Below are 15347 nucleotides of genomic sequence, written 5' to 3' on the forward strand. Positions count from 1 at the left end.
ATGTCCCCCACCTCAACCTATGTACCACAGAATCTGCATCAAAATCTGATCAGAAAATTTCCTAAGAGTGCCCAAGGTGGAGAAAGCAAGAAGGTAATATCTTACACTTTCAAACACATAGATGAGGAATTTCTCAAGCAGGCTTCCAGCCCAAAACCTGCCTGGAAGGATAGCTCCATAGCAACTTAGGTGCTGGTAGTCGATGAAACTGTTTGTTGCCAATCTTGAAGACAGCAGGGCGATTCTGTGTCACTACAAGAGTCAGAAAGATACAGCCTTAAGTCTTGTCAAAGAAAATAACCCAACACAGTATGATAAGCAAATGAGAATCCAAAAGGCTGGAGTTAATGTCAGGGAAGGCCGTGTTCTGGGTTTCCTGGAGGTCTCCTGCTCCATCGGGGATGAAAGGTACAAGAGGTTTTGGGTCAACTCTGTCAAATGCTGCCAACTTACACACAACGACAGGTCTAACCCGTTGGCTTGTGGTGGTCTCTTCAAAGTCTTCTCACTAGAAGAAGCTGTGAACTTCATCATGTCTTGTTTAGAGGACAAAACCTACAAGAGATGCCACATCTGCTGCTGCTGACACTAGGTAAGAAGCAGCCTCTAATAGGCTGGCCAAGAAAGCAGTGCAGCGAGGCTCAATGGATAACATCACTGGGGGGGGGGGGGGGGCGGGATCGAACCGTGATGGAAAGAATGACTGGGTTCAGACAACACAATAAACAATGGTGGTTTAAATAGTCAATGGTTGGTTATTTAACCCACCATGGGTGATCATGTATGGAGGGAGTTTTCTAACCAACAGTTGATTATTTGGCTGAAATAACCAACAGAAATAATCAGTGCTATGCAGAGTTGGCTATTTGAACTACCACTGGTTAACGTGTCCTGTGGAGAGCACTGTTGGTTATTTCCTCAGCCACCACTGGTTATTTTGTCAGTCCCAGAGTTGCAAGGCGAGAGCAGTCAAAGTGGCGATCCAGCTGGCAAGATGGATTTTCGGCAGCACTGGCTGGTGGGATACTAGCAGGAGGACTGAGGGGGGAGAGAGGGTGGGGGATGAGTGAGTCAACTCAGCATAGCCAACTCAACGCTGATCTTAATCCACACCACAGGTGATTATTATCATGTTGCATGGGGAGCAGCCCATAGATAAACAACTGTTGAGTTGATTATTACCCCACCATTGACTATCGTGTTGTGTGAATGCAGCCATTCACATGCAGTGGATTTATTAGGATAAGTTAATGTGTTTGTGAGTAGGGTGACCCTATGGAAAGGAGGACAGGGCTCCTGTATCTTTAACAGTAGTGATGAAGAGGGAATTTCAGCAGATGTCATTTGTATGCATGCAGCACCTGGTGAATTTTTCTCTTCATCACAACAGTTAAAGCTGCAGGAGCCCTGCCCTCTTTTTTTTTTTAAAAAAATAATGTTTTTATTAAATATTTTCATATATTCAACATATCACAAACATTATAATATAATATAGTGTAATATAATATATCTCCCTCCCTCCCCTAAATGAATAATAGTAGTAATAATAATAATAATAATAATAATAATAATAATAATAATTTAAGAAAACAATGGAGTGAAGCTTATTGCCCTTATTACATTTTTTAATTTTTGATATTATTGTAACTTTACTATGAATTTATTCTATATCGGAAATGTCATACCATTTATACAGTCCATATATCCCTAGCTGTGTTTGACACATATGTCAACATCTCAGAATCAGTTGTGTGTGAAATGAATTTCCACCATATAGCACTAAATACTAGTGGCTCATCTTTGCCTTGTAGTACTCGTAACGTATGTGTTATTATTTCACCGTGGTTAAAGCCACCTTCACTGTGGTTTAAGGTGTCTTCTGAACACAGCCCGACTTTCCGGCTTAACCACCGTGGTTAAAGCCATTGTTTAACCTCTCGCTTGGATTACTGCAATACGTTATATGTGGGGCCGCCTTTGAAAACGGTCCGGAAGCTTCAGCTGGTACAAAATAGGGCAGCCCGTTTACTAACAGGGACTGGCCGGCGAGATCACATTATGCCAGTCCTTTTCCAGCTTCATTGGCTGCCAGTCCAGGTCCAGGCCCAATTCAAAGTGCTGGTATTGACATTTAAAGCCCTAAACGGTTTGGGGCCAGGTTATTTGAAGGAACACCTCCTCCCATATGTACCTGCCCGGACCTTAAGATCATCTACAGGAGCCCTTCTCCGTGAGCCCCTGCCAAAGGAAGTGAGGCAAGTGGTGAGGCAGGTGGCTACTAGGAGGAGGGCTTTCTCTGCTGTGGCACCCCGGTTGTGGAATGAGCTCCCCAGAGAGGTCCGCCTGGCGCCTACACTGTACTGCTTTCGTCGCCAGCTGAAGACCTTTTTATTCTCACAGTATTTTAACACTTAATTTTAACTTAAATTTAAATTTTACTGTTTTAACTAATAATAAAATTTAAAGTGTCTTCTGAATGGGGCCAATGTTGACCGTTTTGATGCTTTGTAGAGCACTAAGGATGACATTATTTACTTATTATTTATTTTAACTTTTTCCTCCGCACAGATGAGTGTCCAGCAGCCAAAAATCCTCCTCCCAGGTATCCCACAATTGCCCACACCTGCTATAAATAAATAAATAAATAAATAAAGGCCAGTTATTTAACACCGAGGGAAGAGAATACACCCGTGGAACATAGCCCATGTGACCAAACCAATCCACGCCACCAAGCCGCCTTTCACAGCTACACTTTTCCTTAAACTTCCCTTTCCCCGAACTTTCCCTCTTGTCCGAACTTTCGTCCCATTACTCTGATGAAGCACCATTTGAACTCGACTCCTATCCTCTGCGCGACTTGCTCCAGACGCTGTCGGCTTGCTCCCCCGCCCCCCCCACCCCCGTTCTTGCCTTTTCTTTACCCTGCATTGGCCCTCTTCCCCACAGACTGTCTCCACCCAAACGCCCCCAATGGTGTTTGTCATGATTATTTCCCAGAGAAAGGGATGAAGTCACACGTTGGAAGGAAGGAGAGAAACGGGACGGGGGGAAGGCCAGTTTGGACAGAGAGAAGAGGGAATGCTGAACAGCAGGATGGAGGGAAGCCAACTCCTTCTATCACCCCATCCCCTTCCAATTCATTCCATTGCTTATTACTACGAGACCCGATACATTCTTTACAAGACAGGAACACATTTTCATTGTGGGACACAGATCAGAGCCAACGATTCCCTGAGAAGAAATGGCTGGGGCTGTGCTTCCTGGATACTATTCTGAGCCAGTCAGCTGTATCACATAGGTTAACAGCCAGCTATTTGCATGGAACGCATGGAGCATCACTACCACTACTACCACGGAATGTTCACAAACATTCTAACCTAAGATTCCATTGCGAAATGTTGAAAAACGACACATCAGAGCATAAGAAGTGCCATGCTGGATCAGACCAAGTCCAGCACTCTGTTCACACAGTGGCCAACCAGCTGTCTGCCAGGGACCAACAAAGCAGGACATGGTGCAACAGCACCCTCCCACTCACGTTCCCCAGCAACTGGTGCATATAGGCTTACAGCCTCTGATACTGGAGGTAGCACAGAGCTGTCAGGGCTATTAGCCATCGATAGCCTTCTCCTTCAGGAATTTATCCAACCTCCTTTTAAAGCCATCCAAATTGGCAGCCATTACTACATCTTGTGGTAGTGAATTCCATAGTTTAACTATGCTCTGTGTGAAGAAGTATTTCCTTTTGTCTGTCCTGAATCTCCCACCAATCAGCTTCATGGGATGACCCCATTTGGTTCTAGTGTTATGGGAGAGGGAGAAAAATGTCTCCCTCTGCACATTCTCCACCCCATGCATAATTTTATACATATCTATCATGTCTCCCCTCAGCCTCCTTTTTTCCAAGCTAAACAATCCCAGCTGTTGTAACCTCCCCTCATGGGGTAGATGCTCCAGTCCCTTGATCACTTTAGTTGCCCTTTTCTGCATTTTTTCCGCATATCTTTTTGCCTGTGTGGTGACCAGAACTGAATACAGTATTCTAAGGCCATTTCTACACCTGCCTTTTCCCCCAGGATCGTCCTGGGATCATCCCTGTGCATCCAAATGACACACAGGGGATCCCAGGAGCAGGCAGGGACGATCCCTCCAGTTTCCTGGGATAATCCTTAGGTGTAAAAAGGCCCTTAGTGTGGTTGCACCACAGAGTTGTATAAAGGCAGTATGGTAATGGAAGTTTTATTCTCAGTTCCTTTCCACCATCTCCATGAGGGAAATAAATGGCCAGTTTGGCTTTTTGTGTGGCTGGGGATCCTCACATAGAGGCGAGGAAAGTGAGGCCCTGTCTACTAGTGGTAGAAACAGAGATGGAGAGTCAAAGGAGCTGAAGAACTATGGGGCAGCTGTATCCCACATATTAATTTAGAACAGCAAGCCACACCTTTGGCTGCTTCCAAAAGACTTATACCAGGGATGAGGAACCCTTTTCAATCCAAGGGATCAGAGGCCACATACTGGCCCTTTCTACACCATCTGTTTTTCGAGGGATCATCCCTGGATCATCCCTGTGCGTCCAAATGATGCACAGGGGATCCCGGGAGCAGGAAGGGATGATCCCTCCATTTCCCCCGGGATAGCTGAGACCTCAGTTATCCCGGTTTTACCTGCAGTCCCGGGATGATCCCAAGGACCGTGGCCGGTGTGGGCGCCCATCCCAGCTTCTTCCCTCTTCCCTGTGAGTAGTGGAGGTCATCAGAGAGTAGGAGCTGGGACAGGAGAAGTCAAGGGCCCTCGGGGGTGATGAGCGGAGTCGGGTCTTTTTTTTTAACCTTAATTTTCGCTGGAGCGCCAGTGGGCTCCAGCTCTTTCTCTTTTAAAAAAAATGGCGGCCGCGTTGGCGCGATGCCCATGACGTTGCACGGCCCAGTCCGGGATCGCCCCCTCTCCCTCCCTCCCTCTACACCTGTAGGTGAAGAAAGGGCCACTATCTGAACTGGACTCTATATGAAGGTAACTTCTATTGATAGGGCTGCCCTCTCCAATTTTGGTTTAAAGACCAAAAAACACACATAAGAACTATTGACCTGAACAGACTGAACAGACAAGCCACACAGGTGACCTAGTATTTGACATTATGGCGGTATTTACTATATTTCTATTAGGGCTGTGCACAGCTGCTCCGACTCAGCTCGGGGGTTGATTCGGAGCTAATCAGCCCTGATTTGGCTCAGGAAGCCTCAGAACCGCCTTAGCCCGCCTCAGATTCGCATCCGAAACTGAACTGGGTCGGCTTTTGTGGATTCCCGGGTGCCTGTAGGTTTGCAACAGTTGTTGCAACAGTAGATCTATGGCAAACCAGAGCTGCCATCTTCCTTAAAAATGGTGGCTGTCCTGGAGGATGGGAGGCTCACTGGTGTGAGTGGACAGCTCAGGTAAATTTCATGGGCAAGCGAGGATAGTGGCTTACCATCAGGCTGAAGCAGGCCAAAGCGCTTTGGCCACTTTTGGCTGAGGCAGCTAAATCCAGACCCGACTTGGATTCGGGTTGAGGCGGGCCCACCTCAACTCAGATTCAGGGTTCAAAACTGAGGAGGTGCATTGCCCTAATTTCTGTTTATTGTGTTATTTACTGCATTTCTATTTAATTTACCATAATTCTTTCTAAATTTCAATCTATGCATATGAGTTGTCATATGTAATTCTAACATAAATTTACCTCGCATTTTTGTCTTCTTTTTTTGGTGATGCATTTTCTCTTTCTTGACAATTCATTATTAGCCACCGTACCCTTAAGTCCAGAGTTTAAAATGGAACCTCTGTATCTAAGATCCCTTATCCCATAGCCTTATCCTCAACCAGTAGATATATATTAACATGATTCAACTCCCAAACACACAGTGGCAGTACAGAAGGATGCTAAATTAAGTGAGGTTCTTTTGCCAGGGGATAAAAGCCACAACGAATCTCCATGGGCAAAACCAGGCAGAGTTCTCACACAGGAACCCTGGGCTTCATCCATCCATGCATCCATCCATTCATCAGCACAGACGCCATGGCTTGACCCTAATAGCAGCTTTGGCTCTTCAACACACAATCAGGGATGAATGGAAGCATCCAAACCCGGGATTTTATGTAGGAGCAGAATCTCTGGCTAAAACCAGATTAAGTTTAATAACGCCATTAATAATTTTGATGGGGTCTCTAGGGTGTTCTGCAAAATGATATCCCCCAATGTTCATGTCCTCTTGAAGACCTTTTTTTTTAAAAAAATATATCCTTAAAAGCATACTTTCCTTCTCATCCAAATATTATATTTTGGATATCATAAATTTATCTTGGTCAACCAGCATGTATCTCCTAACAGACGAGAGGTTTTCAGGACTTTCAAAACTGTCTTGGTATACACCACCAATGCTCTGAGATCCAATTCCATGAACACCAATCATGTTGTTGTACACTGCAGAAGCTAATCTGGAATAATTTTCACCCACCAGGGTCAAGGATCCACAATCATGAAATATTACTTCTGTATCCCACACTTCATAAGAAATCTCAAAGCAATTTACATATAAAAATAACAATACACTAAAATTAAACTCAAAAAAATTAATCACGTCAACCAGCAGTGAAGTTTTTTTTTAAATATATATTATTACATTTATATGACACCTCTTCTCCTCTTGCAAGGAACCCAAGGTGGCTTACATGGTCCTCCTCCTCTCCATTTTATCCTCACAACAACCCATGCATTTTTACATGTTCTACAACTCCTATCATCCCCATTTGGTCCAACACGTCCCTGGCCTCCTGCACTTGCATTCCTTCCCAGTATCTGCACGGGGAGGAATGCTGCGCTGAGCACCAGGAGGGATGAGGGAGGGACGAGGCAGCGAGAGGAGGACGAGGAGAGGGAACCAGGGTGCCCGGACCACCTCTCCTCCCTCTGACCTTCCTCTGGCTGCCCGTTCCTTCCCACCCTCCGTTTTTAAAAATATTATTATCTGTACCTGTGCAGCTTCGCAGATACAGATTAAAAAATCATGGGGGGAAAACAGGGCCTGTTCCTCTCCCCACCCCGTTTTTTAAAAAATTATTATTACCTGTATCTGCGCAGCCCGTTCCTCTCCTCCCCCCGTTTATTTATTTATTTATTTATTTACCAGGGGGCTCTCCTGAGCTCCTGGAGGTCTGCCTCCTTCTCTGTCCAGCTGATGGCAACCAATCAGAGGGTGCCATTGGCTGAGACATGCCTCTGCAGACAAAAAAGTCGGGGTAAACACCCGACTTTTTTTCAGTGGAGTTTCTGGGGTTTGCCCCTGGATGGCTTCGCAATGGCGGCTGCGTCATGTAGATGACCTGCCCCTACTGCGAAGCCACCCCAGGGCAAACCCATCATCTAGACAAGCCCCACATCTCTGTGTGTGTATATCTCAACTTTCCCCAACCTGGTTCCTTCCAGATGTGTTGGACTACAACTCGCTTCATCTCCACCTCATCCAGCACATCTGGAGGGCACCAGGTTGGGGAAAGCTGTGAGATACACTAAACACACCTGGAACTCCCCCACAGATGTATTCAACTCCGACTCCAACACAGGTACAGGATAGCACAGGATACAGGGTTGTTATGGAGGTTTATGGCAAGAGTGCCGTTTCATATCTCACTGGCGGGGATTTAGATCCAAGCAGAGAGGCCTATATGTCTGGATATATTCCAAATTGAAATGGAAGGCGGGGGACGGGGGAGACAAAGTTATTTTAAGACTATTTGTTGTGGTTACTTTTTATGCTTCAGAATAACTATAGCAATGTTAAAAAAGAAAAAGAAAAAGCCAACCAGTCATCCTTTCCCCCTCAACCCCAATTTGGGCTTTCAGCAGGCTTAACGAATGTCCATTTAATTTGTTTTAACCATCTCCCCTCAGGGCTGCATTAGACTTGACAGGGGCAGTTCGTGTTTTATATTTGTTTGCCCCATTCATGAATAAAGTGGCCTGGATGAGTGTGGGGAGGACTACGTTTTACCCAAAAAAGGCATACGTAGGAGTGAAATTCTTCGCTCTGCCTATTTTACCTCATGCCATTGTTACAGGAACTTTATGTCCAATACCAGAAGTGAGCAGGGCTGTAGAGAAAAATGCCTGAAGCAGGCCCAGTGCCAACATCCAGCAATCCAGCATACACGGACAGCTGCTGGGGGGTGTCATGCCTTGAGAGGGCCCAATGGCGCTGCCACCCACGGCATCCCATGGAAATCCTGCTATGACAAGAACCACTTTTAATGTAGTAATATCCTGAAAAAGCGGGAGATTCCACCACTAGATGGTGCTGTCTCAATTAATGTGAACAGAGGAGAAGAATTCAGTTCAAACCATGTGGTCGCCCCTCTCCGCCTGTGTAATGCAACCCATAACAATCGTGCCAAAGAACCAGGAAGCACAAAGCCCCGGGGAAGCACCATGATTTCCCCGTAATATAGAGATACTGAGGCCTTAGCTAGACCTACCTTTTATCACGCGATGGAGGATCTTGTGTTGTGTTTAACATGAGATCCCTCCTCCATTTACGCGTGAGGCGTGACAACCTCAGAAGGAGAGGTGTCGCGCCCGCCATTTTTTTAAAAGCAACAGCTCGAGTGTTGAAAGGTAAGTGTTTTAAAAAAATAATTTAATTTTCCCGCTCCCCCCACCCTACCCCTGATGGGCACAGTGCTCCTGAGGAGCTCTGCACTCCGTGCACGGCTCCCAGCTCAACCTGCGGCGACAGGCCACACGTTCCCAAAGCGTAGGGCTGTATCCCGGGGCAAGGGAGGGATGATCCCTCCCTGATCCCGGGATCCCCTGTGCGTCATGTGGACGAACAGGGACAATCCCGGGATTCACCCCGGGATAAAGCCCCGTCTAACTAAGGCCTCAGAGAGCGAGGTTAAAGCAGCACAACAGTAAAGCAACAAGGACGCTCTGGATCCATTATGGATGCAATCAGTCTTAAGGTAAAATATGAGAAAAATAGGAAGACTAAAAACAGAGTATTTCAAAACATATATTTTAAACTGGGCTTTGACTGGACAGCCCTTCAAATGGAGGACACATTCAAATAGTAGATGGTCCTTTAGCAGTCCTTCAAATGAAGGACTGACTTCTGTAGAAGAGGACAGAAGGCCACCCTAGCTGAGAAATATGTATGTGTATAAACAAACATGGCTGCCCCCATCACATTTAGTTTGGTCCTCAGTGTGTGGAACCAGTTAGCTGGGTGACAGATCTGTGTTAATTTGAGTATTCCCATTATGTGGTACGTAACAGAAATGTGAGGGAAGAATCATTTTAAATCACTGTTTTGAACACGGACAGTGCCACTGAGAAAGCAGGAGTACCACACTGAGAACAGGGGCAGATCTTTTCAGTGCAAATAAGGGAGTTTTTTGGGGGGGGCACTTCCCTGAAAGACCCCACACTTGCTTTTTCTGCACTACTTCCATCTTTTTTACTCCTTTGATGCATATTTATTTTATGAGGGCTCTTCTGGTTGGCTTCCAGTCAATTACACAGCCAGTGTTAAGGTGCTGCAGAACCTTTCTGATCTGGCTATGGGATGACATCACAATGCCAACTCAGAGTGAGGGCAACGCTTCCGAACCCTGCCCTCACTCAGAATGGGAGAACATTTTGCAGCTTTCTAGAACGACTGCTGAAAGAAGGAGGGAGGCATTCACAGGGATGGGGCTTTCCCTCTGAAACTTGCTCCACCATTTCATTCCATTCCAGAGGAGAATTTAGATAATACGGAGTGTTTGCCACATTTGGAGCTGCTATCTTCTGTTGTTCAAATTCTGTCCTCTGAGCATGTGCTGAGTGTCCCCACCAACTCTCTGAGCGTGTAGACTTGAAAAGTCAGGAGTTTGTTTGCCCTCCATGCAGTTTGGAAGCTGGGGCTAAGTCACACACACCTGGCCTTTTCAGAGGCCCCATGTATACGTTTCTATGGGCCAGTTCTGGGCGTTGTGGTCCTGGCTGCATCTCCACTTCTGCTCTCTGTGGGGCCAGTGTGAAGGGATGAAAGGCCCAAGTGATAGTGGAGAAAGGGTCTCTCTGTCCCCAGTGGTGGACTGGAAACCCCATCACCACAGCCAGGCCTTCCAGGAACTGCCCTTCAAAGAGGAGTGGCGTTTGCTTTGGCCAGGAAAAGGGGTCAACACAGACATTTGGGGGCCTGTGATCCCAGCTCCTTACCAGACAGGGGCCTATATAGAAGGGAGGTAGCATTAGTGGGCCAAAGATAATTATTGGGGGAGAAAGCAAGAGAACAAGGAAACAAATTTGAGAGAGCAAAGTCCTGAGGGGGGACTGAATAAAGTTCTTTGATTCTGTATTCCTCTCCCTCCAGCTTGTTTTCAATCTGCTTTGGACTACTGACTTCAAGGGAACCCAGGCGTCCTGGTGTCCAGTTCCCCATTTCTCCCCTCTAGCCCGTACAGACCCCGATGTGCTTCCAAAGAGGCTAGTCATATTGAGCCTCAGCCCACACACTGTTCTTATGCTTCGTTCCCTGTTTCCAGGCTCCTGCGTCTCTCTCTCTCTCTCTCTCTCTCACTCCCTGCTCGTTTTCATTTTCTCCCTTTCACCATGGACACAGATCCAGCTGGACCCCTGACAACTGGACCCGGGACGCTTTCCCCTGTTCCAGATCCCAGGAATATACAACGGGAGCTGAGCTCATGGATAAAAATACGTCCACGGGTCTCAGGGGGGAAAAGGGGAGAGCAAGAAAACAAGACTGTGAGAAAGGGAAAGTCCAAATGCAGTCTGGAACCCGAATGGGGCAGTGGAGTGGACAGGTCAGGAATGGGGAGGCATTGGTCAAGAGGATGAAAAGGGCGAGTGGCAGACAAAACACAGAAATTAACTGTGCTTACTTACCCCGGGGCTCAATAATATCCCTGGCAGTAATGCCTTTCTGCCCTAGAGAGACCCACAGCTTTGGGGGCTTCCCAGTGACGACCCAGAGAGCGGCTGGCAATGGGGGAAGCAGCAAACAGGTCAACACCTGGGCTGGCCGACTCCATTTTTATTCCCGTAGTCATGATAATGCTATGAGTTAAATGAGTTCAAAAGGTGAATCTGCACATGCTCAGAGTATTTCTTTTTATCAGGGTTGGCAAACAGTTTTTTGTTGTGGTTTTGCGGTAACGCATGAGGAATGTAGAAGTAGTTGTAAAGCATGGAATGGGGCGGGGTGGGGGGGAAGAGAAACATTTATTGCGTGCTTCACTGCTGCAGTAAGACACATAGCTATCTAAAAGGCCATCCTGTAAGAACATTAATTAAATCCAGGGTCTGAAATTACCTAGCTGCACCACTGCCTGGAAGATCTTGTTTCTTAATCTGTGATGTGTAGGGGCTGGTTGTGGCAACTCTTTGCATAAGGAAAAAGCACTTTATACATGCCCAGAAGCACACTTCTCTCTGTTCTTCATTTACTCCTCAAAACTTTTTTTTCTTTTCCAGTCCAAGAACTTGTGCCAAACCACTGGGTGGCAGACAGAAAACCAGCAGGTGGTGTTTTCCTTGTCTGTATCTCCAAGCCAAAGGTCAAAGCATCACCTTTTGATTTTCTGCTCCCCAGATGGCAGTTGTTAAAATAAACCGAGATCAGTTCCTTAGGAGTCAGCATGGCATAGTGGTTAGAGTGTTGGACTAGAAGACCCGGGTTCAAAACCCTGCTAGGTCATGAACTTCATTGGGTGACCTTGGAACAATCAGTGCTTCCCAGCCTAATTTACCTCATAGGACTATTTGGAAGATAAAATGATGGCCAGGGGAATGTTGCCTTGAACTCCCTGGAGGAGAAATGAAAAATAAATAAATTAAAGAGTTGGCAAACGTAATCCCAGCCAGGATGAGCAATGCAAAGGAGAAAAAGACTTCTCTGCCTTTGAGGAAGGAAGCAACTGAGGGACACTGTTAGAGCAAGTTTTTTGTGTATTTAAGTGGGCGGGGGGGGGAGAGACACCCCACAATCGAAATGTCACCAGACAAGGCTCACAGGTTTCCAAGTTTGTTTCCGTGGCAACCCAAAGGCCACGAGGCATTATGGAAGGAAGGCCGTCTTCTGTTTGTCCAGACGGCCGTTGCCAGGTGACCTTTTTCTCTCTCTCATCGTCAGCTTGTTGGAAGCCCAAGCATGTCCCTGTGGGAGTCTTGTCTTTGGATTTTTACACCACAAGACAACAAAAAAAGGCTCATGTTTTATTGGGCTCGGCCTGGCCCGGGTATACGATTCGGGGGTCTCTCTGTCTTCCCTTCTAAGGGATACCCGTGCAGCAGGAGAAACGGAGTTAGAGCCAGGATTCCTGGCTTGTTTCTCTGGGAGCTGTCATAGGATGAGCCTAGTCAGTAATGGTGGGGCCAGAAAGATAATAAACCCATGATTGGAGACCACGGGAGTGGCCATCATCTCTGGCCGAGTCCCAAGAGATGGGGGAAGAAGCCTCCCCGCAGTCTGAACGGAGTTGTTCAAATGTGAGAGAGGCTCCCTCTATGGGCTGGATTTGCATGTCAGCGACCCGAAGCTGGGAATTACTGTATTTCTTCGATTCTAAGACGCACTTTTCCCCCCATATAAACATCTCTAAAAATGGGGTGCGTCTTCGAATCGTGGGTGCGATTATTATTCTTAGAATCAAAGCTTTTTTTCTGTTGGTGGTACTGAAATTAGTGTGCATCTTACAATCGATGGCGTCTTACAATCGAAGAAATACGGATTATTATTATTATTATTATTATTTATTTATTTATATAGCACCATCAATGTACATGGTGCTGTACAGAGTAAAACAGTAAATAGCAAGACCCTGCCGCATAGGCTTACATTCTAATAAAATCATAATAAAACAATAAGGAGGGGAAGAGAATGCAAACAGGCACAGGGTAGGGTAAACAGGCACTGGGTAGGGTAAAACTAGCAGTATAAAGTCAGAACAAAATCAAGTTTTGCCAAAGCTTTAAGGCAGCCTTCCTCAACCTGGGGCGCTCCAGATGTGTTGGACTACAACTCCCAGAATGCCCCAGCCTGGCTGGGGCATTCTGGGAGATGCAGTCCAACACATCTGGAGCGCCCCAGGTTGAGGAAGGCTGCTTTAAGGCAATTACTTTCAGACTTTTCTACCTTCAGGGGACCTTTTTCCCCCTAACAGACTTTGTAGAACATTAATACAAAAAAACCCACATTTTCTCTGAACGTAGAAGAAAGAACTGAACTCTAACCCTCCACAATAATAATAATAATAATAATAATAATAATAATAATAATAATAATAATTTTATTTATTTATTACTCACCTCTCCCTCTGGATCGAGACAGGGAACAACATTAGATACAAATACCATAAAATACATAAAACTGATTAAAACATGTAAAACTAATGCAATATTAAAATAACAGTCAAATATCTTAAAATCCGACTGGGTAGGCCTGCCGGAAGAGATCAGTTTTTATAGCCTTCTTGAATTCGAAAAGACTGTCAACACATTTGTGATAGGTTAAAAAGAGAGAGCTGTGCGTTGTTGTTGTTTAAATTTATTATTGTTCTTGCCGTTGGTATATGATTCAGGCCTCATCTACATCAAGCAGGATATTCCACTATGAAAGTGGTATATAAAAGGCAGGAGCCACACTACTGCTTTATAGCAGTATTGAAACGCACTGACAACTGTTGGGGCCCATTGACACATATTTATTTATTTATTTATTACATTTCTATACCGCCCAACAGCCGGAGCTCTCTGGGCGGTTCACAAACCATATACCGCTTTCATAACACTGTATGGTGTGGCTCTTGCCTTTTACATACCGCTTTCATAGTGCAAGATCCTGCCTGGTGTAGATTAGGCCACTGTCGTTAAAACAGTGTTCTCAATACTAAAGCTCCAAGCGCTGTTCTTTTTTTAAGAGCTCTTTTTCAACCTATCACGAACATGTTGACATAAAGGGTTAGAGTTCCCTTTTTCTATTGTGCATTTGAACAATCAGAGAAAACTCCTTTTCTTAGATTTACAATCTATAAGGTATTGTAGGAGAATGCATCTATCTTGGCCCAGTTACCAGTTCTTTACACAGGGGTAATGTCTGTTGAGGAACCTCTGACTACCTCACTGGGAGGACTGGGTTCGCACAATAACAGAGGGCGGAAATAAGCTACCGTGGCTTATTTCCCCCTCTGCGCATGTCTGATGTGCCCTGGAGATAATTACCTTTGGCAGTGCAGCTTCTCGTGTTGTATGGGTAAAAAGCCACCCAGAACCCATGGGTCGGTTTGTAGGGTTCTGAGTAGCTTGTTGCCCACAGCAACCAGTCACCCTTGCTGGGTTCGCACTACACGCTAACCTGTGCTGCTGAGGATAATTATGCTAATCACTGCCTCATGATACTGGAGGTAGCATATAGCCATCAGGGCCAGTAGCCATTGATAGCCTTCTCCTCCAGGGATTTATCCAACCCTCTTTTAAAGCCATCCAAACTGGTGGCCATCACTACATCTTGTGGTAGCAAATTTCATAGCTTGACTACGGCCATAGCTAGACCTAAGGTTTATCCCTAGATCATCCAGGGGTCCAACCTGTTCATCTAGGTGACACACAGGGGATCCAGTGCTCAGGCAGGGGCGAACCCTGGATGATCCCGGGATAAACCTCAGGTCTAGCTGTGGCCAATATGTCACCCTAACCTGAGAGCCCTTCCATGAGCCGTGACTTAACATGTGACCTGAAACGTGAGACTTCAAATGGTGTGTTACCATTCTGGTCAGCTGTGGCCTATGACTATGCACTGTGTGAAGAAGTATTTCCTTTTATCTGTCCTGAATCAGTTTCATGGGATGACCCGGGTTCTAGTTATTTTGAGAGAGGGAGAAAAATGTCTCCCTATCCCCAGTCTCCACATCATGCATAATTTTGTACACCTCTATCATGTTTCCGCCTCCTTTTTTCCAAGCTAAACAATCCTAACTACTGTAACTTTCCATCAGAGGGGAAATGCTCCAGCCCCTTGATTATTTTAGTTGCCCTTCTGCACTTTCCCCAGCTCTACAATATAGATGTGGTGACCAGAACTGTACACAGTATTCTAAGGGGCTGACTTCACAGTGCCGAGCTGGCACCACTCTGCCGCCAAACCCCACAGTTTGGCTGCAGCAGGGTGGCAGCAAGTTATATGGACGAGGGAGGCAGTGCGGGCTTTTCAGTGGCCATTAGGCTCACAAGGACCGCCCCCCCGTCCCGTGGCTCCCAGCGACCAATGACAGGTTGCCTCCCACCAGGGAACATCGCCTGGAGCAGCGCCCGAGCAAGG

General features: G+C 46.1%; 1 pseudogene; it reads left to right on the plus strand.

The window, feature by feature from the left end:
- LOC134395594 (integrin-linked kinase-associated serine/threonine phosphatase 2C-like) overlaps nucleotides 1-15347 on the plus strand; it is a 44672-nt pseudogene continuing 29325 nt past the window's right edge.

Source organism: Elgaria multicarinata, chromosome 3 (assembly GCF_023053635.1).
Source record: "Elgaria multicarinata webbii isolate HBS135686 ecotype San Diego chromosome 3, rElgMul1.1.pri, whole genome shotgun sequence".
Classification (NCBI taxonomy): domain Eukaryota; kingdom Metazoa; phylum Chordata; class Lepidosauria; order Squamata; family Anguidae; genus Elgaria; species Elgaria multicarinata.